Source organism: Lontra canadensis, unplaced genomic scaffold (assembly GCF_010015895.1).
Source record: "Lontra canadensis isolate GAN:19392208 unplaced genomic scaffold, GSC_riverotter_1.0 scaffold7, whole genome shotgun sequence".
Lineage (NCBI taxonomy): Eukaryota > Metazoa > Chordata > Mammalia > Carnivora > Mustelidae > Lontra > Lontra canadensis.
The window spans coordinates 25416113-25442452 of NW_022631001.1; the positions used below are offsets into that span (position 1 = coordinate 25416113).

General features: G+C 35.0%; 1 protein-coding gene across 4 annotated transcripts in view; it reads left to right on the forward strand.

Annotated features, from left to right (window-relative positions):
• Positions 1-26340, forward strand: part of FCHSD2 (FCH and double SH3 domains 2) — a 295916-nt gene that overhangs the window by 68286 nt on the left and 201290 nt on the right. The gene's annotated exons all lie outside the window — the stretch shown is intronic.

Here is a 26340-nt window from a genome sequence, read left to right on the forward strand (position 1 = left end):
AAATAGTTTCCTTCCTTCCCCCTCCCTTCCTTCTTTCCTTCCTTCCTTCCTCTTTCTTTTTTTTTTTTTTTTAAATTTTAAGGATTTTATTTATTTATTTGACAGACAGAGATCACAAGTAGGCAGAGAGGTAGGAGGCAGGGAGAGAGAGGAAGAGAAGCAGGCTCCCTGCTGAGCAGAGAGCCCAATGCAGGGCTCAGTTCCATGACCCCAGCCAAAGGCAGAGGCTTTAACTCACTGAGCCACCCAGGCGCCCCTTCTTCCTCTCTTTTCTTTTCTCTCTCCCTGCCTACCTTCTTCCTCCCTCCCTCCTTCCTTCCTCCTTACTTCCCTCCCTTTTCCTTTTTTCCTTCCTCCCTCCCTCCCTCTCTTTCTTTCTTGTGGTGTTTTAGCAACCGTCCAATATACAGTACAGTGTCATTAACTAGAGTCATGCTCTGTATTAGATCTTTAGACTTACTCATCCTATATAGCTGCAACTTTGTATCCTTTGACCAACATCTCTCCATTTCTTACACCTCTTTACTCCTGTAACCTCCATTCTGTTCTCTCTTCCATATATTACATGTTTCTAGATTTTACATATAAGTCAGATCATGAATTATTTTTCTTTCTGTATCTGGCTTATTTTCTTTAGTATGATATCTTCTAGGTTCATCCATGTTGTTGCAAATAGCAAGATCCTCTTCTTTTTTAAGAATGACTAATATATATTATAGACAGATAATATATATTATCTATATATAGACAGATAATATAATATGTATTATAGACAGATGAGCCTGGATCAGTGAGGGGTTTAGGGGCTTCCATCCCTGCACAGTCAGAAGTCTTCACGTAACTTTTGACTCCATAAACTCAATTACTAATTGTCTCCTTTTGACTGGAAGCCTTACTAATAATATAAATAGTTGATTAACACATATTGTATTAAAATGTTATTAAGAAAACTGTAATATGTTTATAGTACTGTACTATATTTATAGAAAAAAATCCACATAGAAGTTCAAACCCATGTTGTTTGAGGGTCAACTGTGTACACGTACCACAGTTTCTTTATTCATTAATCCATCAACGGATCCTCAGGTTGTTTCCATATGTTGGCTATTGTCAGTGATGCTGCAGTGAACATGAGGCGGCAGGTATCCTTGAAAGTACTAATTTCATTTCCTTGGATTGCTGGATTATATGACCCTTTGGTTTTAAATTTTTGAGGAATCTGCATACTGTAATGACTGTACCAATTTACGCTCCTACCATTAGTTTATGAATGTTTCTTTCTCTTTCATCCTCACCAACACTGTTTTCTTGCATCTTTTAAATAACAGCCATCTTAAGAGGCATGCGGTGATATCTCATTGTGGTTTTGATGTGTATTTCCATGATGATTAGTGATGTTGAGCACCTTTTCATGTACCGTTTCTATGGGAAAAAATGTCTATTAAGGTCCCTCACTCATATTTTTAATCAGGTTGGTTGATATTTTGTTATTGAGTTATATGAGTTCATTGTATATTTTGGACATTAACCCCTTGTCACATCTGTGGTTTACAAATATTTTCTCCCAATCTATAGGTTGCCTTTTCATTTTGTTAATTGTTTTCTTTACTGTGAAGAAGCTTTTTTTCCCACTTGTTTATTTTTGCTTTTGTTGCTTGAGCTTTTGTGTCGTATTTGAAAAATCATTGCCAAAGCCAGTCTCAAGGAGCTTCTCCCCTATATTTTCTTCTGGGAGTTTTATGGTTTCAGGTCTTATATTTATGTCTTCAGTTTGAGTTGATTTATATGTATAGTGTAAGATAAGGGTCCAATTTCGTTCTTTTCTGTGTGGATATTTAGTTTTCCTAAGCCCATTTATTGAAGAGACTGTCCTTTTCACATTGTGTGTTCTTGGCACCGTTGTCAAAAGTTACTTGACTATATGTGTGTGAGTTTATTTCTGGGCTCTTTATGCTCTTCCATTGGTCTGTGTATCTTTTTCGTATGGTAGTATTACACTGTTTCGATTACTATAGCTTTGTAATATAGTTTAAAGTCAGGGAGCATGATGCTTCCAGCTTTGTTCTTTCTGAAGATTGCTTTGGCTTTTTGGGATCTTTTGTGTTTCATTGTAAATTTTAGATTTTTTTTTCTATTTTTGTGAAGAAAGCTATTGGAACTTTGATAGAAGTTGTGTTGAATCTGAATATCACTTTGGGTAGTATGGACATTTTAACAGTATTAATTCTTCTAATCTATGAATGTATAATATCTATCCATTAATTTGTATCTTTAGTTTCTTTCATCAGTGTTTTATAGTTTTCACTGGACAGATCTTTCACCTTCTTGGTTAAATTTATTCATATATATATGCTATTATAAATGTGATTATTTTCTTTTATATAGATCATTGTTGGTATAAAGAAACACAACTGGGTTTCTTCTGGTATTTTGATTTTTTGTATCCTGCAACTTTATTGAATTTGTTTATTCTATCAGGTTTTTTGTGGGGGGCATTTTTAGGTTTTTCTGCATTTAGGATCATATCATCTCTAAACTGAGATCATTTTATTTCTCTTTTGATTTGGATGCTTTTCATTTCTTTTGTTTGTCTGATTGCTTTTGCTAGTACTTCGAGCACTATGTAGTTAAAACTGCTGAGTGGACATCCTTATGTATGTAAGTTATGTATATAACTTTATCAGGTGTTGTAGTGATAATATTAAAAATCAGAAATCTAGTCAGTTTGATTTTTAGGTAATTGATGGTGGCATCAGTTCATGGCGACATCCAGTCATACTAATGTTATACTGAGCTTGTTACATCTGAGACTGTCCATTTTTGTCTGAATATTGTTATAAGTAATATGCTGTATTTATACCTGATGATCAAAGATCTTAATGCCAAATTGTTATGGCATAAGCCTGACTGATTTTATGACATTAGAAAAAAGTTACAGAACTTCCAATGCAGCATTGGCAGTCCTAAGTGCTCCAGTGTCTCAGGCCTCTCTTAGCTTTCTCAAGGGCTGAGGAATACTCATTCCAGTATATTCCTGGGTGTGCAATACATTATTTGGGAACCTCCGATTTAAAGGGTCAAAGGCTGAGCTTGATTTAGATTAGGAGGTATACAGAACCCTTTGAAAATAAGTTTTGTTGATGATAGATATACTGGCCATCTTAGATATCTTGTAGTGACTGGAGTTAAAAGTGAAACCAGGGGGGCGCCTGGGTGGCTCAGTGGGTTCAAGCCTCTGCCTTTCGGCTCAGGTCATGATCCCAGGGTGCTGGGATCGAGCCCCGCATTGGTCTCTTTGCTCGGCGGGGAGCCTGCTTCCTCCCAGCTCTCTCTCTGCCTGCCTCTCTGCCTGCTTGTGATTTCTCTCTCTCTGTCAAATAAATAAAATCTTAAAAAAAAAAAAAAGTGAAACCAGGTAAACTGGAATAGTCATGATGGCCATGTAGAAGAGGTGAATATTTAGTTATATAGGTGTCTTTTCCTTTCTCCCTACTTACCTACCTACACATATTCTCTATAATACAGTTTTGCATATCCTCTGTAATACAGTGTTGTGAAGGCAGATGCAGGGAAGTAACTTGGAACCTCCATGATTCCTACAATAAGGAAATGCTGGTGGGATGTTTGAGCTTTCTCTTTGGAAAGGAACCACTTGGTCTTGATTCTACTTGTGGTCTCAGTGTCTATGCCTGGAACCCATATATTGTGTCCTAGGTACTTTGCCAGTCATAAAGACAGTATTTTACCCTTCATTAAAAACAAAAACAAAAACGACAAGGCTCCTTCTGCCTCTCTCTAGATAGTTTCAGTATGTCCTTCAATCTGCAGATCAGGTGTCAGCCGGTCCTATTTTATTACCTCCTGTGTTGCTCAGTCTGGATTTGACAGCCCTTCAGTGGGCTCCACTAGTAACTTTTTGCTTCTGTCACTTTTTGTCCTGTTATACCCCTCCTGTTCACCCATTTTGCAGAGTCTCTGGTATGTTTTAAATACTTGGTGAATGTTTATTTAAGGAATGAATGAATGAATGAAGAAACACAGTTTCAGGTTTTGAAAATGATAGTAATCTTTAATTGAAATTTGCCCCATTCAAAGTGTTCAAAATGATTCATTTTTGCAAAGTTGAAGACACAGATGTACCAAAGAAGTAGTTTTTTGCTGTGAACATGGATGATTTTTAGGATGTGGGAAAACAAAAAATAATTTTTTAAAAGATTACATTTCTTGAAGGTAAACAATATTCTGCACTGATGCCTATATTCCCTAGTAGATAGACATAACTGGTATAAACCAAATAGTGATTTGTTTTCACCTAAGAGATTTTATTTATTTGATTTTTAAAATTTTTATAAAATTTTTATTTATTTATTTGTCAGAGAGGGCACAAGTAGGGGGAGCTGCAGGCAGGGGGAGAAGCAGGCTCCCTGCTGAGAAGGAGCCAGATGTGGGACTCAATTCCAGGACCCTGGGATCATGACCTGAGCTGAAGGCAGCCACTTAACTGACTGAGCCACACAGGTGCCCCTCCATCTAAGAGATTTTAAAGATGGAGACCATCTGTTTACTTTAGGCAGAGTTTTACAAGGTGTTTATACCTTGGCTCTTAAGTTTAGAAAATTGATTTTATTGCTCTATATAGAAGAAATCTCCCAATAAAACTAACAACCTGTTAATTAATCTGTTCACAATAGGAGCCTTATCTAGTCAGGTTAATTAGCTTTTTTTTTTTTTTTGGTTAATTAGCTTTTAAGGCACTCAGGAAACAAACTCATGGGTCAATAGATTATTTAATAAACATTGAATTGAGGGAATGAGTTCAGTGTTCTTTTTGGGGGGACTTGTGATCAGGTTTTTAAATATATATAACATAAAATTTATATAACATATAACATAAAATTTTGGTAAAACATATTTTTTGGTAAAATATATATAACATAAAATTTATCTTTTTAAAGTGTACAAGTAAAAAATAAGTGTACAAGTTACTGTCATTAAGTACATTTGCAGTGTTGTGAAACTGTCATCAGTATTTCCAGAACATTTTTATCACCCCAGACAGAAATTCTATGTACATTAAGCAGTAACTCCTGATTCCCCACTCCTGATGTTGTCTGATCTACTTTTTGTCTCTATGAATTCACTTCTATGTATTTCATATAAGTTGAATCATGTTATCACATAACATTTGCCCTGTTGGAGTTAAGTGTTCCAAAAGGATATTGTCCTTCTCTATTCTAGTGTCTAAGTAGTAGTTTTCAAACATATTTTGATTGTATATTACATCTATTAAAAAATCTAAGTTATATATGTGCATGTTTATTTTTAAATTATATATATGTGCTCTGTAGTAATATATTGTATATATTATAAAATATGCATAAAAAGTTAAAGTATTTAAAATATATTGTTAAAATTTTAAAAATATAAAGTATTGTTAATATTTTTGATGGCTTTCTGCTATCAGTAGCTTATATCTCGAGGCGTAAAATTCTAGTGGTGTAATTTCTTATGAGATTTTATTGGATAGTCATTGTATCTACATTATATTGTTCTTGATAAAGAACTCTTTGGATTGGTAGAAAGTGTCACTTGCATGTATGTGAATCAATAGTATTTAGTTCAGTCTGTTTCTTAATTGGAACCTTTTAAAGCTAGTTATCTATTTTTGTGAGGGCCAGTCAATTAAAATATGAAATCCAGAAATGGACTTAGCCAGGTACATGTAACTGACAGTGTATTCAAGTATTCTGAAGGTGAATACATAAACCAGGATGTTACTAAACCTCTCTGTGTGGTATAACACCCTTTCTTCCCCAGAATACCTTGTGTGCTGTACATGGCATGTGTTCATCTGGTAGACTGTCCAAGTCAGGAGTAGGGATGGGATGCTCCAAAAGCATACCTATGCTTAAATGTTAGTGTAATTTAGTTTCTTTATTTTTTGATAAAATTAAATATAGATAGTATGAATATTTTCTTTATATGTCCATGTGGATTTATTTGTTTATTCACATGGAGTATATTCACCTCAGTTTTACTACTCTAAAGCTGTGTGATCTGGTCATCTAATACCCTACCCCTGAAGTGACTTGGTTAATCATTGTTAATTATAGTTTTATCACAGGAGTAGAAACATTGTGATATCAGGCCAAATAATAATAATATTCTTCTGTAGATTCCACTTTTTTTCCTCTCATGATACCTTGTTGGATTTGGTAAGCACCAGCCTCATCAAGAATAAGTTTACAAAGTATACACTGAGATAAATAAAATCTTTGCTTCAAAGAGCTTCTAACAGTTTTTAAAAGCTTTAGTTTAAGTTGGTGACTTTTTCTTTATGAACCAAAATATTTATCTCCTCTAAGATTTTTCTTTATTCACAGTATCACAGCATCTAAAGCAATTACTGTAGTAATTATTCAATTTTTAAATTAAATTTTAAGTTAAATTAAAATTTTAAATTATTAAATTTCCCCAAGCTTTGGGAAGTTTCTACAAACTACTGATCTGTAAAAAGAACCTACTGGGGCACCTGGGTGGCTCAGTGCATTAAAGCCTCTGCCTTTGGCACAGGTCATGATCTCAGGGTCCTGGGATCGAGCCCCGTGTTGGACTCTCTGCTCACTAGGGAGCCTGCTTCCGCCTTTCTCTCTGTCTGCCTCTCTGCCTACTTGTGATCTCTCTCTCTCTGTCAAATAAATAAATAAAATCTTAAAAAAAAATAAAAAGAACCTACTTCTAGAGAAGGTTATGGTATAATTATCTCATGTGTTATTATTATACAGTAATATGACTTTTCTTCCAATTCATATGATACCCGTATAGTTCTCCACATTCTTGCAAAATGTGGTTTAAAAAAAAATCTATAATTCATGGAGTGAAAAACAGCTCGAGCATACTTGTTTTTGTTTTTTAACACATTTTTGAAATTTAGGTTCAATTTATTAACATAGAATGTATTACTGGTTTCAGAGGTACAGGTCTGTGTGATTCATCAGTCTTTTTTTTTTTTTTAAAGATTTTGTTTTATTTATTTGTCAGAGAGAGAGAGAGAGCACACAAACAGGCAGAGGCAGAGAGAGAAGCAGGCTCCCTGCTGAGCAAGGAGCCTGACATGGGACTTGATCCCAGGACCCTGGGATCATGACCTGAGCTGAAGGCTGTGGCTTAACTGACTGAGCCACCCAGGCGTCCCATGATTCATCAGTCTTAGATAATACCCAGTGCTCATTACATCATGTGCCCTCCTTAATGTCCATCACCCAGTTAAGTTGGTGACTTTTGATTCCCTTATTCTCTCTCTCTCTCTTTTTTTTTTTTTTATTTGACAGAAATCACAACTAGGCAGAGAGGCAGGCAGAGAGAGAGGAGGAAGCAGGCTCCCCACAGAGCAGAGAGCCCGATGTGGGGCTTGATCCCAGGACACTGAGATCATGACCTGAGCCCAAGGCAGAGGCCTTAACCCACTGAGCCACCCAGGCGCCCCATTCCCTTATTCTCTTAAAGTAAGGTTTTGTAACTCTACTGTTGAATATCTCCTCTACCCCCAAATTCATGTCAAATACAATCAGATTTATGTATGATCATAGTGGATTAGAAGATCAATCACTAATTCAGTGATTGATGTCCTTATAAGAAGAGAGTCGTTTGTACAAAGAGGTAGAAAGGAGACTGCCACGTGAAGATGGATGCAGAGATTGGAGTGAAGAATCTACAAACCAGAGGTTTGTTGGCAACCCTCCGAAGCTAGTAGAGACACATAGGATGTATTCTCCTTTAGAGCCTCGGAAATTCTCCTTCAGTTTCTCTGAAATGGAACCAGCCCTGCTGACATGTTAATTTTAGACTTCTAGCCACTAGAACTGTGAAAGAATGAATTTTGGTTGTTTTAAGCCACTAAGTTTGTAGTACTTTGTTATAGCAGCTTTGGGAAACTAGTATCCAAGCATAATTTTCCTATTCAAATATAAATTTAGGCCCCTTGATGTGGCTATGTATAAATGTGATTGAAAAGGTGGATCTTGGGTACCTGGGTGGCTCAGTCATTAAGTGGCTGCCTTTGGCTCAGGTTATGATCCCAGAGTCCTGGGATGGAGTCCAGCATTGGGCTCCCTGCTCAGCGGGGAACCTGCTTCTCCCTTTCCCTCTACCTGCCACTCTACATACTTGTGATCTGTCTCTCTCTGTCAAATAAATAAATAAAATCTAAAAAAAAAAAAAAAGATTAAAAAGAAAAGTAAAGATGGGTCTTCTCCCTCCTAAATTATAATGAAAGCTCTAAGTTTTGGGAGCACTAAATATATGCTAGACATCATTGTTTCATTTAAATTCTTACACCAATAAGATATTGGCCATTATTTCTACAATTAAAGATACCAAGGCTCAGAAAGGGCAACCCTCACACAGTATGAACGTTAGTATCTGACTGTTAAAAAAAACCCGTGTTTTCTCTCCTCTATCACTGACTCTGTACACTTATAGAGGTTAGTTTCTCTTGGTGGCAGTAGCTGGAATTTGTAGATTTTCTTCTTTAACTTACAACTTACTTTTGTATAATCTAGAAAAATAAAAAAATGATGGCTCCTTAAATGTGCCAACCTTTTCCAAAAGCTCTGAGTTTTATATGACTTTAGTGTTTGTTTGCATATCTCATTTTCAACCAGAGGCCGGAATCTAAAATCATATTGTGTCATTCTGTTCTGCTGGAATTGCTGAAAAGCTGAAACCAGGTAGCACCAGAAATTTCTCATGGAAGTTCCAGGAACTTTAGAATTATGTCTAGAGAACCAGAATGATTAGAATATTCATTTTTGTTTATTAGTAGCTTTAAATAGACCATTCAGACAAATGATCAAAATCTACAAACCAGAGGTTTGTTGGCAACCCTCAGAAGCTAGTAGAGACGCAATATTTTTATTTAAGAGAGCCCATAAGATGGAATGATTGCTGATAAAGACTAGTGTTAATTGGTAGGGTATCATCTATCCTTTTTATGAAACTGGTCATAGATAAAATCAAACCTGTTACCTATCTTTAGTGGAAGGAGATGACAATCCTGAATGTGGTGATTTTCTGATTATGTTTGATTATAGGTGTTTTGGGGAATTTACAATGTTTCAGAATAAATATTGAAATATTGTGGGGATCAAAAGCATAAGGGTGAAGCTTCTCCATCCAGCCTCTTATCTAAGTGTTTATTAACAGTGGAATTCAGTTGACACGTAGCAGGCACTGTTAGGAGGTGAGGATATCATTAATAAAAATTAGATTATTTCTTCTTCAGATATAAATGTTTTTTATGGTGATGAGAAGTACCATTTTAATTGGGCTGGGGAAAGAAAAACAATTTGCAAATGTGTAAATGAAGAGTTTTTTAAAATGTGGGGGAAATGGTGTATATAGGTAACTTATTTGATGATACACATAGTTTTAGCTTTAGAACTATAAAGAGGGATATGTATTCTAGGATATTATATAATCTGAAAGAAGAGAAACAGTCTCTGCAAAATGAAATATTTTTATTTTTATTTGTGGTCATTTAAAGGAAAAAATATAGCATTGGATACTTGATTATAGAATTTTTTTTTACTTTTTTTGAAAAATTTTACTTTTTCAGTGTTCCAAGATTCATTGTTTATGCAGCACACCCAGTGTTCCGTGGAATACATGCCTTCCTTAATACCCATCACTAGGCTCACCTAAAATTGCTGTGTTAAATTGCATTCACTGTCTTTGAATAAGTCTTATTCTTATGAAGAAATAGAAAGAAATTGGGGTGCCTGGGTGGCTCAGTGGGTTAAAGCCTCTGCCTTCGGCTCAGGTCATGATCCCAGGGTCCTGGGATCGAGCCCCGCATCGGGCTCTCTGCTCAGTGGAGAGCCTGCTTCCTCCTCTCTCTGTGCCTGCTTCTCTGCCTACTTGTGATCTCTGTCAAATAAATAAATAAAATCTTAAAAAAAAAAAGAAATAGAAAGAAATAAAGCTAGCCTACCTGGGTTTGCCGAAGAGAATCATCCTTAATGAATATTTAATGGTCCTTATTAGAGTACTGCTTCATAGCGTTACCTACATGAGAGAAGCTTCTGTATTTTATTTTATTTTTTTTTAAAGATTTTATTTATTTGACAGATAGAGATCTCAGGTAGGCAGAGAGAGAGAGAGAGGAGGAAGCAGGCTCCCTGCTGAGCAGAGAGCCCGATGTGGGGCTCTATCCCAGGACCCTGAGATCATGACCTGAGCTGAAGGCAGAGGCTTTAACCCACTGAGCCACCCAGGCGCCCAAGAAGCTTCTGTATTTTAGATCATAAGTTTGGGAGAGTTTGAATTTGCGATTTATATATGAAGACACTTTTGATCTTTCCTCTTAATATATATGTTAATGTTGTTTACAGTCAACAATTACATCCATCTCTTGTTTTTTGGTACTGAGAATCAGTTCTGTAATGCGACTGCCTGTCTCTGATGCACTCCCTGCAACTTGCCAAAGTGAAAATTTTTTAAAGATTTTATTTATTTATTTGAGAGAGAGCAAATAAGGGGGCAGAGGGAGAGGGAGAAGCAGGCTTCCTGCTGAGCAGGGAGCCTGATGCAAGGCTCAGTCCCTGGACTCTGAGGTCATGACCTGAGCTGAAAGCAGACACTTAACTGACTGTGCCACCCAGGTGCCCCCCTAATGCTTTTATTTTAAAAGAGCAAACCATAGTACTATCCAGGAAACATTCCATGATAGCACCCACACCTTACTTCTTCATCTGTGAAGTCCTTGAATACAGGATATTTCCCTCATGATTTATTTCTGACACTTAGTACAGTATCTGGGACATCGTAAGTGCTTAAATAACATTTGAAGCAAGACACAAGAATGCTCTTTTCATGTCTATTGTGTTGGAAATTACAATTCCGGGCAGGAATCAAAATGGTATTTTCTTTAAAGAATTTATGTATTTATTTATCTATTTATTTATTTATTTGTCAGATTGAGAGAGAGCACCTATGTATAAGTAGGGGGAGCCCCAGGCAGAGGGGGGAAGCAGGCTCCCCTCTGCACAAGGAGCCAGGTGTGGGACTCAATCCCAGGACTCTTGGATCACAGCCTGAACTGAAAGCAGATGCTTAACCAACTGAGCCACCCAGGTGTCTCTCCAATTGAGATTCCTAAGCCAAGAAAGTGGTCTTGCTAGAAGGAAATCTAAGCATGTTTTTTGACTAGTAGTTGAAAACCAGAAGTCACTTATGTAGTCATGTAGTATAAATTAATTCCTTTATGTTCTCAGAAATTAATTATTTAATGAAGTTTACACTTAGTTTGCAAAAAGTTGGTAACACTTTTTGTAGTAGGATTAAATCCTTATGTCCATTTCATGACATTTGCCTTTCTCTAGTCTTCAAAACATGTATCATTTAGCAGAATTATACCCTTATTCTCTGTAGATTAATAAATGTAGACCAAGTATCACTGATTCAAAGGAATATTCTAATGAACTGTTATTAATGTTATTAACTTATTTTAGTGAGCAGCTATTCAATTTTTTTTTTTTTTTTAGTGACTTAAATGTTGAATTATTGAGTAATATGAACCAAATGGTTTCTTAAGTCAGTTTTTCAGGGTAGATGCAAAGATAAAACTTGATTTTTAGCCTCAAATGGTTCATAATCAAGTAGGATAAAAAAATGTGTAAATGAGTTAGTATAGCATAAGGCAGAATGAGGTAGTTTCCAAATCACAATTATATGCAGCAAGATTATAAGTAGAGAAGCAGTCCATACTAGTAATGAACAATCAGGGAAGACTTCCGTGTTTAAGGCATTCACTATCAGTTACTGTTGGAATAAAATATGCCAGTTCTTAAACACAGAGGCCCCCATTGCCCTTTGGCTCAGTTCTTAAAAACCTAAGGTCCATTTTCAAATCTTTAGATCTTCATGAGTTAGAAATCTTGAGTATTTACTAAAAGTGGATCTCTGGAGGATAGGAATTTTCTAAATGGAGAGTATAGTCTGATGGTTAAAAATATGGTTTGAATCCCAGCTCTGCCATTTACTTGCTGTGGGACTTTGGATCCATTTGCCAATCTGTAAAATAGAATAGAATAAATAAATAAAATAGAATAATGATAATGATAATAATGTATAGTTACTGTTTGCTTAGTTTTTTTTTAGAGTATGCTTTCTTATGGATAAACACTTCATAGCAGAATAAATAGCTGAATTATCTAAGATAAACAAGATTCTGTGTGTGTGTGTGTGTGTAGACTAAAAATCCAGTAGTACAGTGGATTAGAAATTAGAACTATCCTGAAAACAAGAGCAGGGGAAATGAGTGTTCTAGCACAGATTTTTATTCTATGTCCTAGGATTCAAAGAGAGAGCAGCTGCTTCTTTGCTACCAAAGATGTTTTAGACATTGTTGACTTTTAGGTTTGGAACAGTTCTGGAATTGTGAGGATTCTAAAAGCCTTCATGCCAGTTTAGTTATCTAAGTATCTTCTTTGGTTTTTAAAATGTTTCCCCCTACTCCTTAAAAATGGTTAGTGAACAATTAATGAGACCCCTCCCCATTCTTCTATTTAATTTTCCATTATTCTTTGTGTGCTGTTAACTAGTTCTTTGTATCTTTGTGTTGGTAATTCAAATCAGTTAATCTGTTCTTGTGAATAAAATTGAGAGCATTCCAAATTCTTTTTTTGGAGACAAGTATATTGTACTCACTAAATTCTTCAACTGATGTCATGCTGAAAGGATGTTAAAATGTTAATATGCTTTATTTCATTCCCTTTTATTATGAATATTTTCAAACATAGAGCAAAGCTGAAAGAATATGACAGTTAACACTCATATACCACTTATATTCTACCGTTAACATTTTGGTATACTTGTTTTATCACATATCCATTTATTTATCATTCTGCCATTCATGAATTCATTTTATTTTTGGTACACTTCAAAGTAAATTGCAGACTTAAGGACACTTCCATTGAAATACCTCAGATACGCTTTGTTTTTGAAAGGTTCATTTTCTCTTTTTCATTGAGTTGATGTTTTAGTCTTTTTCTTCTTTATTTATATTCTTTATTTAAATTTTGGACTGAATCCACTGTGGTTACCATATGATCTCTTTGATATGAGGAATTTGAGAGAGTGGGGGGTTGTTGGGGGTAGGGAGGGAAAAAAATGAAACAAGATGGGATCAGGAGCGGGACAAACCATAAGAGACTCTTAATCTCATGAAACAAACTGAGGGTTGCTGGGGGGTGAGGGGTAGGGGTAGGGTGGCTGGGTTATGGACACTGGAGGAGGGTATGTGCTGTGGTGAGTGCTGTGAAATATGGAAGCCTTATGATTCACAGACCCGTACCCCTGGGGCAAATAATACATTATATGTTAATTTAAAAAAAAAAGACTTCTGATTGTCAATGCTCAAAATTAGATTTACTTTTTTTGGAGGTTTGAACTCTAAAAAAAAGATACTAGAAAGTCATCTTAGCCAATTTTTAAAAGTATATTATGGCTTATACAATTGTAGCATTTTCTTGTAATTTGCAATATTTTAGGATACAAGTGCTGATAAGAGCTTTTTGTTTTGTTTTGTTTTTAGATTTTATTTGTTTATTTGACAGAGAGTGAGAGAGCACAGCAGGGTGAGCAGCAGAGGGAGAGGGCAAAGCAGGCTCTCCGCTGAGCAGGGAGCCTGATGCAGGGCTCGATCCCAGGACTCTGAGCTGAAAGGCAGACGCCCAGCCATCTGAGCCACCAAGGAATCCCGCTAATAAGGGTTTTGAAGGCAGACAAATTCTTTCATACCATTAACCATTAGAAGCATTTCTTGCTTTTAAATTTTGTAGAAGACCTCAACTAGGTTATAAACTGTTTAAAGCTGAGAATGACATGTCATTCCTGTGGCTTTTGATCTTTTTGAAAGGAAAAACCCAATATTTATTGATGTATTGACTCTTTGATATTATGCTCAAAACATTCTTAGCACTAATATTCTAAAGTTGAGTTTTTAAACTAATCCTAATGTATAATTTTCAGCAACTTTCTAGAATTTGTGTTCATTATTTGATGTATATTATATATTATATGATGTGTATTATCATGGAATTCAAAAAATCATGATAGAAAAAAATCATCATAGGAAGCTATTTGAGCTATTTGAGTGTAATAGTGAGGTATTAAAATAATAGGATATCCTTCCATTTTACAGACTTTGCATTTCCAGCCCATAATAAAATATAATGACCTAATCTGGCATAGGTTTTCATAAAAATAATTTTATTCTTTTAAAATACTTGAACCATGGGCATTGAATTAGATAACTATTATAAATGTAACATCTCATTTTAAGATTAGATTCCAGATAAAATCGAAAGCACATCAAACTAAAATGATCTTTTCTACTGTTTTCATTGTTCCTTGAAATCTACATAGGATACTGTTTTTTGATAGTGTTGAAAGTGCAGTTAGATAAAAATTACAGTGGGAGAAAGTCCTTTTTTTATAGCTCCTCATATGTGTACATATGATACACATACACACACATACACATATGCTCCTATAGTTGGAACCCTCATTATGTGTCTGGTTCGAAGATTCTTTAGGGTCTTCCAGATTTAGTGCTGTTTCTCCTATCTGGATCAGATTGTGATTCTTTTTTTTTTTTTTTAATTTTACTTATTTATTTGCCAGAGAGTGAGTGAGAGAGAGAGAATGTGAGTATAAGCAGGGGGAGCGGCAAGCAGAGGGAGAGAAGCAGGATCTCCCCATTGAGCAGGAAGCCTGATGCCAGACTCGATCCCAGGACCCTGTGATCATGACCTGAACAGAAGGCAGACGCTTAACTAACTGTCACCCAGATGGCCTGGATTGTGATTCTTTTTTAAAATCAGAATTAGACGCACAAATGAGAATTTTAGTATACCAGGAGACAGAGACCATGTTGATGGGTTTATGTGCCCTTTATTCCCTCTCAATGAGAGTACCTAAATAATATCTAAATTTCAATTCTTCTAGAGCTCTGCAGTTAGGAGTGTTTAATCATCTGAGGAGTCCTGAGCTCTAACAATGTCTTCGCCTACTGAATGATTGAGAGAGGAAAATAGGCTTTCTCAGTGTTTTGCTCAGCCATCTAGAGCAAGGGTTAGCAAACACGTTTTGCGTAGAACCAGATGTAAATATTTTAGGCTTTGAGAGTCATATGATCTCTGCCAAAATTACTCAACTTTGCTGAGTGAAAGTAGCCATAGACAACTGGTAAACAAGTAGATGTGATTTTGTTACAGGCAAACTTTAGAGAAATAGACTGCAGGCTGTAATTTGGCAGCCTGTGCACTAGAATTGTGCTTCTTAAACTATCTGTTGTGAGGACTTTTTTTTTTCTTCCTAGTAATTCATTGATGGACACTTCTGTAAAGCATAATAAAAACTACTGGAAAATGATACGGAAAAGGACATAAGATAGAAGCTTAAAAATTTTTAATTAAGTAGATAATAAAATACATTTTGATAGAGTAGTCATACATAAGGAAAAAGAAAAGAATTAGAAAAACTGTAAATGTTGTTACCTGAAAGTTTCATGTAGCCTATTAATATAGAGTTGCTATTATAGTCATAACTTTTTTGTCATTTTACAATACTAACTAGACAAGTTGAGTGAAATTGCAACTCCCCATTTATTAAATGCCTGTATGCACACTAAACAAATGCTGCATACATCAGTAAAAATTTTAATGTGACAAATTTGCTGCTTGCTGTTAATTTATCTAAACTAGGTTGGGTTGACAGCAGTGCGACTCACAAAAGGTAATGTATATATATGTCAACTGTTCTTAGGTTTTGTTTTAACAATATTCAGTGTAGAGAAACCAGACTCTCAGAAGAATGTTGATGAGAACTGAACTGGAGAAGAGACTTAAGAAATTTCAGCAAACTCAGGATATACATTTCTAACTTTTCCCCCAAGATGAAGTGATTTTTTACTTCCAGAATTCATTTTTTATCTTTGCTTTGGTAGTCTGTTCCAGCAGTTTATCCTATTGAGTTATAGTTAAATTTAAATTATCTCTCAAAGAAATGGATTCTAGATTCATAGATTTCTTATATTTAGATTTTCTTTGGATGGGAAAAAGATAGGAAATTTGTATGTATATAATGTATGAAGTGAAAATCCTTAAATAAATGTACAGTATCTGATCATAACTATTTCATTGAAAATTATTGTTAAATTATGGAATATGTCTTAAGTATCTGTTGAAACCCGGATCTTTTCTTTGCAGTTTTAAGTTTCTATTTAAATTTGTTAGTTAACATATAGTGTAATATTAGTTTCAGGAGTAGAATTTAGTGATTCATCACTTAAAGTAGCCAGTGCTAATCACAAGTGCCCTCCTTAATACCCATTACCCGTTTAATCCATCTCCCACCCATCTGTCCTCCAGCAGCCCTCAGTTTGTTCTCTGAATTGAAGAGTCTTTTTTATGGTTTGCCTCTTTCTCTCTTTCTTCCTTCCTCTGATGTTCATCAGTTTTGTTTCTTAAATTCCACATATGAGTGAAATTATATGGTATTTGTCTTTTCTGACTTATTTCACTTAGCATAATACTCTAGCTCCATCCACGTGTTGCAAATGGTAGAGTTTCGTTCTTTTTCATGGCTGAGTAATATTTCATTGTGTATAAATACCACATCCTCTTTATCCATTCATCAGTCAATGGACATTTGGTCTTTTTCTGTAATTTGGCTATTGTTAATAAATGTTGCTATAAACATGGAGGTGCATATATCCTTTTGAATCAGTATTTTTGTAGCCTTTGGTTAAATTCTTAGTAGTGCATTTGTTGAGTCTTATGGTAGTTCTATTTTTAAGTTTTTGAGGAACCTCTGTACTGTTTTCCAGAGTGGCTGCACCAGTTTGCCTTCCTACCAATAGTGTTAGAGGGTTCCCTTTTCTCTGCATCCTTGCCAACATCTTTTGTTTCTTGTGTTGTTAATTGTAGCCATTTTAATTTGTATTTCCCTGATGATAAGTGGTGTTGAGCATCTTCTCATGTGTCTGATAGCCATCTTTGAAACAATGTCAACTCCTGTCTTCTGCCCACTTTTTAATTGGGTTATTTGTTTTCTGGGTGTTGAGTTTGATAAGTTCTTTATAAAGTTTGGATATGAGCCCTTTATCAGATATGTCTTTTGCATATATCTTCTCCCATTCTGAAGGTTGTTTTGTTGGTTGTTTCCTTCACTGTGCAAGAAGCTTTTTATCTTGACGAAATCCCAATATTTGCTTTTGTTTCCCTTGCCCCAGAAGACATTTATCTAGTATGAAGCTGCTACAGCTGTTGTCAAAGAGGTTGCTGCCTATGTTCTTCTCTAGGATTTTCATGGATTCCTATCTCACATTGAGGTCTTCCGTCCATTTTGAGTTTATTTTTGAGTATGGTATAAGAAAGTGGTCCAGTTTCATTCTTTTGCATGTCACTGTACAGTTTCCCCAACATCATTTGTTGAAAAGACTGTCTTTTTTCCATTGGATATTCTTTCCTGCTTTGTCAAAGATTAGTTGACCATAGAGTTGTGGGTTCATCTCTGGGTTTTCTGTTCTGTTTCATTGATCTATGTGTCTGTTTTTGTGCCAGTACCATACTGTCTTGTTCACTACAGCTTTGTAATATAACTTGAAGTCTGGAACTGTGATGCCTCCACCTTTGCTTTTCTATTTTGAGATTGCTTTGGCTAATCGGGGTCTTTTCTGGGTCTGTACAAATTTTAGGATTGTTTGTTCTAGTTCTGTGAAAAATGCTGTTATTTTGATAGGGGTTGCATTAAATGTGTAGATTTCTTTGGGTAGTAAACACATTTGAACAAATTTTGTTCTTCCAATATATGAGCGTGGAATGTTTCTCCATTTCTTTGTGTCCTCTTTAATTTCTTTCATATGCGTTTTATAGTTTCCAGAGTACAAGTCTTTTACCTCTTTGGTTAGGTTTATTCCTAGGTATCTTATGGTTTCAGGGGCAATTGTAAATGGGGTCAATTCCTTGATTTCTCCTTCTGCTGCTTCATTGTTGATATATAGAGTTGTAACAGATTTCTGTATGTTGATTTTGTATTCTGTGACTTCACTGAATTCCTGTATCAGTTCTGGCAATTTTTTGAATGATGATCTTTCATACTACTTTTTGCTTTGATCTTATTGCCACTGAGAAACAGTCATGTGCCTTCCTTACATGGAGGTATGAAGTAATTTAAAAAATGCCAAATATATAGGACAAACACGTCTGGCTATCCAGTTCACATTTAAAGCATTGGGATCAAACCTTTTTTTTTTTTTTTTTTTTAAATCTTGCAGAAACACTGAGAATTCATTTCATTGTTCATTTTTGACAGAACATTTTCTCTTTGATAACCGTCAAAGCTTAGCATGTAGTAACTGTTTTATATGATCAGTTTCCGTATTATCACTTAGTGAGAGAATACTCTAATATATTACATTAGCCTTTAAATAATCCACAATTATACTCTATTACTAAGCATACTGTTTAGACAGGTGATTTTTCTTTTTAATCATAGCAAGAGTTTCTTGATGACGGAAGCAGTGTATTGATTTACAATCTGGATAACTGTCCAGAGTATTTTCCTGTCATTATAGTTGTGCCATCAGAATATATGCTCATACAAAATTTAAACTCCAAATCACATTTGTTAACTACATAATGCTTTATTGATTTAAATAGTTCTGAGTTAGTTATATTTGATAGTGAAACTGGATAAAATCTTTCTTAATACCATCCTGTTCAAATCACACAGTATACTAAAGGAATTGCCATGTTATTTTTGCAGTTATTAAAAAACATGGCTAGGTGTGTGTGTTCTGTGAATTATTTTTCCGTATCATTAGTCAGTTCTTGAATGCGTGGAACCATGTGTGGTATCATTAGAAATGGTTTTTTTGTTGCAGATTCATTGGGTATTTCTAAGCAAATATTTTTGATGGAGTTTTCCCCTAATGTGTGTGTGTGTGTGTGTGTGTCTTTCTCCCTCTCTCTCTCTCTCTCTCTCTCTGTTAGTTTTAGTTTCTTGAAGAGCTACTATATAAGAAGCCTAGAAAGTACTAAGTTTATATGTGAAAGAAGGAACATTTGCTTCTCTTGGCTTTGTAATTCAATGCACACTTTGAAATTAATTTTGCTTTGAACTTAATTCTTTATATTTTCTATATAAATGTCACTTAGGCTTTGATGGTTTTATTGTTTCATAGCCAGCGCATCTCTACAAATAACACATTGTGGTTTTAGCCCTTCACTTTCAATTATACTTATAAGTAAAATTAGTATGAACTCTTGGGTCTTACTTGTTTTGAAATTCTCTTACTTCATTTCCCACTCAAACCTCATTCAGAGAATGTGTATCTTCCCTTTATAGCAAATTCCTTTCTTTATGTGATTATAAATATACACATATATGCATGGGATATATCAAAGTATAAAAAATGACCTTTTCCCCTATCTATTTCTGTATATTATTGAATTGCCTTAATGACTTTTTATGGAGCCTCGGAGCTGGAAGTGATGTAAAGGTTGTATATATTCCAACCCTCTTTACCTTCTTTCTCTCTTTTTAATATAGAGAGGGGGTTGGCAAACTGTAGCCATCTGACTTGACACCTGTTTTTGTAAGTAAAATTCTATTGGACCATCATGTTCATTTGTTTACATGTTGTCTATGGCTGCTTTCTTGCCACACTGACAGAGTCGAGTAGTTGACACAGGGATTGTACAGCTACAAAGCCAACAATATGTACCCTTTGGCACTTTAGAGAAAAAAAAATTGCCAACCTCTGGTACAGAGGCCTTGCAGCTTTTTTCTGAATTTAGTGATAGTAATTTCCCTGTCCCTTAGGCATTCATCTTCTAGTAGGAAAGTTCCTATTTATATTGAGCAAAAATATTCCCTTCTAAGTAAACTTCTTGGGTATATGATAGTTTTTAAGGAATCTGGAAACAACTTTTATGCTTTTTCTTTGTCTTTCTGCAGGTCCGCATCCCACTTCTGCATTTCCATCCCTAAATTTCTGTAGTTTATTCAGTTCACATTTGAATGACCTATGCAATTCAGTTTTAAACCTTTTACCTATCTTGTTGGGTTTTTTTGTTGTCATTATTCCCCAGACATTGATACTCAGATCAAAATTGAATTTAATAAACCTATGGGTGTAATTGTCTCAGAGAGAGCAGACTGTTTCTTTCTGTGTTTTTATTTTCATTTTTTAAAGTTTTACTGTGTACTTTATATGTACTAGTTGCTTAGTGATGTATATTGGTTACTGTTGACATGGACAAAGTTACATTATCCTGTTAGGGATCTATATAATTTTAGTGGCTCTTACTGAGCTTAAACTCAAAACCAGTGAGTCTTACATACTTTGCTATTAATAATCAGATCTTCTCCATCCTATACTGAGCTGTAGTGGGATTTTTACTCCTATGAGAGTCTTTTGTATTGAGTTTAGCCCATTGTGCTTGTATATTGAGAAGTTTTTGCATTTTGATTCTGTCATTTGCATGTTTTCTGTTCATCTTAGCTCTTCATCATGTGAGAATTTGATAGTAGTGAATTGATCAGTGGTGATCAATTTTTTCTGGGACTTTCTCTTAGAGTTTATGGTATACTGCTCAGAAATAATCCTTCTGCGCCCTTTCCCTTGGGGTGGAACATATATCCCTGACTTTGGACTTAGCTGTATGGCTTACTTGGGCCAACAGAACGGAGATAGAAGTGACAGTAGGTCATTTTGGAAGATAACATTTTAAGAGGACTTGTACAATTCCTCCAGCTCTCCTGTACTTCTGCCATTTACTAGAAGTGTTTGCCCCAGGTAACTACTGCCCCTGCAGACTGAGTCCCGGAATGAAAGATAACGTGAAGAAGAATTGAACTTGACCCACAACCTGAAGCTGGAGTAGCTCTAGCCAACATGCATTCATGAATAAGGAATTAGCATTTAATATTTAAGCCACTGACATTTTTATTTTTATTTTTTTTAAAGATTTATTTATTTGTTTGATAGATCACAAGTAGGCAGAGAGGCAGGCGGAGAGAGAGGAGGAAGCAGGCTCCCCACTGAGCAGAGAGCCCAACGCGGGGCTCGATCCCAGGACACCAGGATCATGACCTGAGCTGAAGGCAGAGGCTTTAACCCACTGAGCCACCCAGGTGCCCCGCCACTGGCATTTTTAAAGATGTTTGTTACATAGCATTGATTCAGCACTGGCTGACCCATACAGAGTTAACCAAGCCATTCTGTTTGTGGGGAGTCATCTCTGAAATGCCTATTTCCCTAAGACCAACACTAGACCATCGTGAACCCTGGGTAAAGGGAGATCAGAGGTAAATTTTGGGTCTCATAGGTGCTGAGGTAGCTGGCGTGGAATGAAGTGAGAGATCCTCTCTGAGGAAATTAAAGTTCCTTTCTGAGGAAATGAACTACACCAACTAAACAGCATATACACAGATACATCCTGCTGCTCTAGCTGTGCCTCATATGCTTTAGGTAAATTTTTCTTGCAGTTTGACTTGCTACCACTGTCATGTTTTTGTATTTCTTTCTATTCTATTTTCCCTTTCCTCCTCATCTTCTATGATTTTGTTCTCTTCCTAAAGTCTTGAAAATAGCTCATATTTTCATAGGTTATATATACTATGTAAAGATTGAATAAGATAGCCGGAGTTCTAATTGTGGCTGTACTGTTTGTTAACACAGTTACTGTAAATAACTTATATATACCATTTCTTCCTCAACTCACAGTTGTTGATAAGTTGAATGAGATGACAAGGTTATTGGTTTAGTGTCATTTGTATATATAGTCTTCTAACAAATACTGAGTGAATTTCGAGGGATACAGTAGTTTGTACATTGTAGAAGAATTCAGTACATTTCGTGGCATTTTGGTAATCACAGTTCTGGGAAATACTTGGGATCACATTGATGTCAGGTGAAAAGAAAAGAAGGTTCCATTTCTATTTGTGGAGGAAGGAACATAAATATTTACGACTAGAAATTGTGGGACAGTTTTATAGAAGTGTTTTATGTTACATCATGGCTTAATACTTTATTTTAGGACTTCTTCTTACAACATCCTTGGAAGTGAATAGGTACTCTCAGTGGTTGATATTTTTAAATATTTTTTTCTTCTATCTAAAGATACAAATCCAAGACAGAGTATAAGAAAATTGCCTGTGCTCTGTCTCCTCTTTAGTTAATTTATTCTGAATATAAATTCAAGTATATATCATGCCACTTAGTATTAGAGATAATTAAATTCTTATAACCTTGGGTAAGATACAATAAAAATAATGAAATTGACAACTTTTTTTTTTATTATTTTAGGCACATACGAGACATCTTGAGTATTTCATAAGAATCTTTAAGTTTATTTTTTACTAATTTATTTTTTTAAGACTTTTTTTTTTTAAATTGAGAGAGAGAGAACTTGAGCTTGGGGGTTAGACAGAGGGAGAGGGACAAGCAGACACCCACCCCCCACCCCCAATCAGGGAGCTAACAAAGGGTTCGATCCCAGGACCCTGAAATCATGACCTGAGCTGAAGTTAGATGTTTAACTGACTGAGCCACCAGGCGCCCTAGTCTTTTTTTTTTTAAATTTAAAAGGTAATTGTGGTTTTAATAATTTAAATAATACAGAGGTACATTAAGTAAAAATTGTCTTATTTCTTTTCGAATTCATTCTCTTACGTTTGGCATGAATCTTTTCCTATTATGTATGCTCACTTAAAATGTAGTTTTTTATCCTCTGTAGGAAACTAGGCTCATACTTAAATTTATTTCTTGTCCTTCATATTAATAGTATATTTATCATTGATATTTTCTTTAGGTGAATACTTAAAAATACTTAAAAAAAACTTAAAAATCTCAAAATTTTGGGCAACATCATAGCTTATGTTACAGATGTTAATTATTTAACATCCACACTGATTGATCCACATCCCGTTCATTTAAGTTGAAAGCAATACTGCAATGAACATCCATGTTTATCTTGTTACACTTGTGCTTTTATCTTAATAATTTTGAAAAATAGCATCCCTCCAGCAAAGCATATTTGCATTAAAAAATTTATTAGATAGATTTATTTAATAAAATTAATAAAATTAAAAATTTTATTAGATAGATTTGGTAAGTTAAGCATCTAGCTCTTGATTTTGGCTCAGGTCATGATCTCAGGATTGTGAGATGGAGCTCTGCACTGGGTTTGGAGCCTACTTTAGAGTCTCTCTCCCTCTTCCTCTGTCTCTCCCCCCTCAACTCGCATGCACACTCTCTCACTCTAATACAAAAAAAATTTAATAGATCCTAGTAGGTAAAACAATGAGAAACTGTAGAGAATTTTAATTAGAAATTTTTTTCCTAATAGGTGAAAAATTTTAAATGGTACAGCAATTTATATTTCTACTAATGATTTAAAAGAGAATCTGGTGCATCTCACCCTTACAGGAATGAGTGCTGCCAGTCATTAATTTTTTTGACAAGCTGTACCAAAAATAGTATTTAATTTATAAGTTTTGTTTCTTTCAGTACTGGTGTTTATGTGCATTCCCATGTTAGTAGATATTGCAGTGCCTTTTTGCTTTATTGGCTTTCACATACTTTTTTTTATTGGTTGTTTTTCCTTTTAAAGTCAATTCATCGGGGTTTTTTGAAAGTTCTTATAGGAATTCAGGCAAGAGGTCTTTTTACTTTTCTTCCCATCTTTTGTTTCAGAATATTTAACATATGAGAAAGTTAACACATTATATATAATATGTATATTATTTTAAATACACTATTTGTCTGCTATTTGCCCAATTTTAGTATGTATTCTAATATATGTGCTTAATCTCTAAAAGACAAAAGTTTGAATTTTTCATTGTAGGTTGGTAGAATCTTTGAATTAAGATTTGGAAGTGCCTTAAGAAATATTTTTTAAAGTTTTTTTTTTTTTTTCAGCTAATGAATTCAACAGTAAGAATAGAGGCAATAGTCATAGAATTTTACAGTTGAGCTTAAGAATGAGGTGATATTTATTTAGTATCTGCTGGATCCCAGTCACTGTGCTAGGCATTTCATAAGCTCATTATAATTCTCACACCAATTATCTCCCTTTGGTTGAGTTTCTATGGGTCAGATTTTGAAGAAATTTTTTAGCAGGGTGTGCATTGGAGATAACAGATGAACAACCTGAACTCCTAAGGAGTTAACTGATTTTTTTTTTAACTGAAGTTCAAATGCTCACAATTTATTTGGTCTCTGAGGCTGTGCAGTGTATTAGAAGGAAAGAGTTCTTTGGGGGCTGCTTTGCATTTTGGTACTTCTTATTTATTTCATTTCATTTCATTTCATTTCTTTCGTTTCCTTTCCTTTCATTTCTTTCCTTTTCTTTTCTTCTCTTTTCTTTTCTTTTTTCTTTTTTTTTCTTTTCTTTGTTCCAGCATTAATTGTTTAACTGATTTTCTGTAGCCAGTAGTGCTGTAGCTTAAATATCTGCCTGGCTGGGATTCCTTCCACTGTCCTCTATAGTAGTTCCCCTACCCTTAATTCTAGAAAGTGTCAGAAAAACTGGAACTTAAATTGATAACAGTGAAAATTATGTATGTACTTTGCTTACAATGGATTTAATGTAGTAGGAGAAGAAATTCAGTAATTGCTTTTTAATTTTGAAAACCAGTCTTCTTTTTGAAATTTATTAGGTTGAACGAATAATTTGACCACCTAAATTTAAATAGGAATTTTACCTTAAATCTTTTAAGAATCATATTTTACAGGTTTTTACCTAAAAAATTCCCTTGCCTATATGCAGACAAATTTGTATGTGTCTGTTTTACTGAAATATAGCTGATATGTGAAGGATCGTAGGAGGACCATTTGCTGTGGTAGGAAAAAGAATGGTAGAGAAGTATACCTAGGGCCTTTGAGAATGATTGTATGGTTTGTGCCTCTGCTAAGCTATAGCTAAAATGGAAACTTGAAATCCAGTCCTGGTTTACCTTGCCCAACTGAAACCTTGTCCTAGAACCTTGCAGAAAGAGACCCCTTTCCTTCACACAGTTTCCTTGCCAAGCTGTTTCCGTGGAGTTGTGTCCTCCCAGAGGGGGCGCCTTTTCCTAATTTATCTACTAAAATGGTCTCTGTCTAAATCACACAAAGTTGACATACAGGAGGACAGTGGCAGGCCCTGAATGTATCAGTAGTAATATTTGGGAACAGAACGAATAACACATATAGAGTCTCACTGATAAATGTTCTGTGTTCGTCAGGATGATTAATTACTTTAATTGACAACCTGAAAATCTCTGAGGCTTTAGCAAATCAAATAAAATGATTTCTTATTCATGTAACCCTTTACTGCAGGAATTTGGTAAATGGCCTCGATGTGATCGTTTAGTTAGTGATCCAGGGTCCATTAATCTTGAGGCTCTGAAATTCTTCAGGGTCAAGTCCTCTGCTGGATCCTTTGCATCTAGCTAGTAGAAAGAGGAAGGAAGAATAGGATTGCACATAGGAGGTCTTGATGGGCCAGACCTGAATGTGGCACACTTTACCTTTCCTTATTTTCCATTAACCAGAACTCAGTCAAATGGTCACATCTGATTTAATAGGAGGCTGGGAAAATATCATCAATGTGTATGCCTTGAAAAAGAGGAGAACATGGATACCAGTAAAGCTAGTAGTCTGACATAATGTGTGTTTTAAAAATACAGAAATCATTTTTTAAATCTGAAAATATTTATCTATAGTGTGTACCTTGGGCCAGTGTTTTAAGAGAACAATAAAAGTAGTAGGTAATTTAACTGATTAGTTCCTTCAATTACACAAATGGTTATGGTAGGTCTGGTAACCAAGATAGGAAGGAAAAATTAAACAGAAAACTTAAATTATGTATTACTTGGTGGGTTGCCCAGAAAAGTGGCTAGAGTGATGAATACTTGCTTATGAAAACCAGTAATATTTGCATTCACTACTGAATAGTGCCTGTTAGTGATTTAATAGATGATGCAAAGAAGTAAAATATCATATAAATATTAAATATTAATCTGTTACACATTTTTAAAGGTTTATAGTACTAGCCTCCATTGTTAAATTTCTCTAGTGTTATTAGATCCTTTTAAATGATTCATGTGATAGTGTGATTTGGTACTATTATGCTAGTTATCTTCTGAGCTCTCCTCTATCCTGGTTAATTATGCTTTTACTGAGTACCTGTTGTGTATAAACCAATGGAATAAAGAAATTGGAAAAGTAGCATAATTAGGAAATAAGATTCTTTCCATTTAGCATGTTAGTATAAATTTATATAC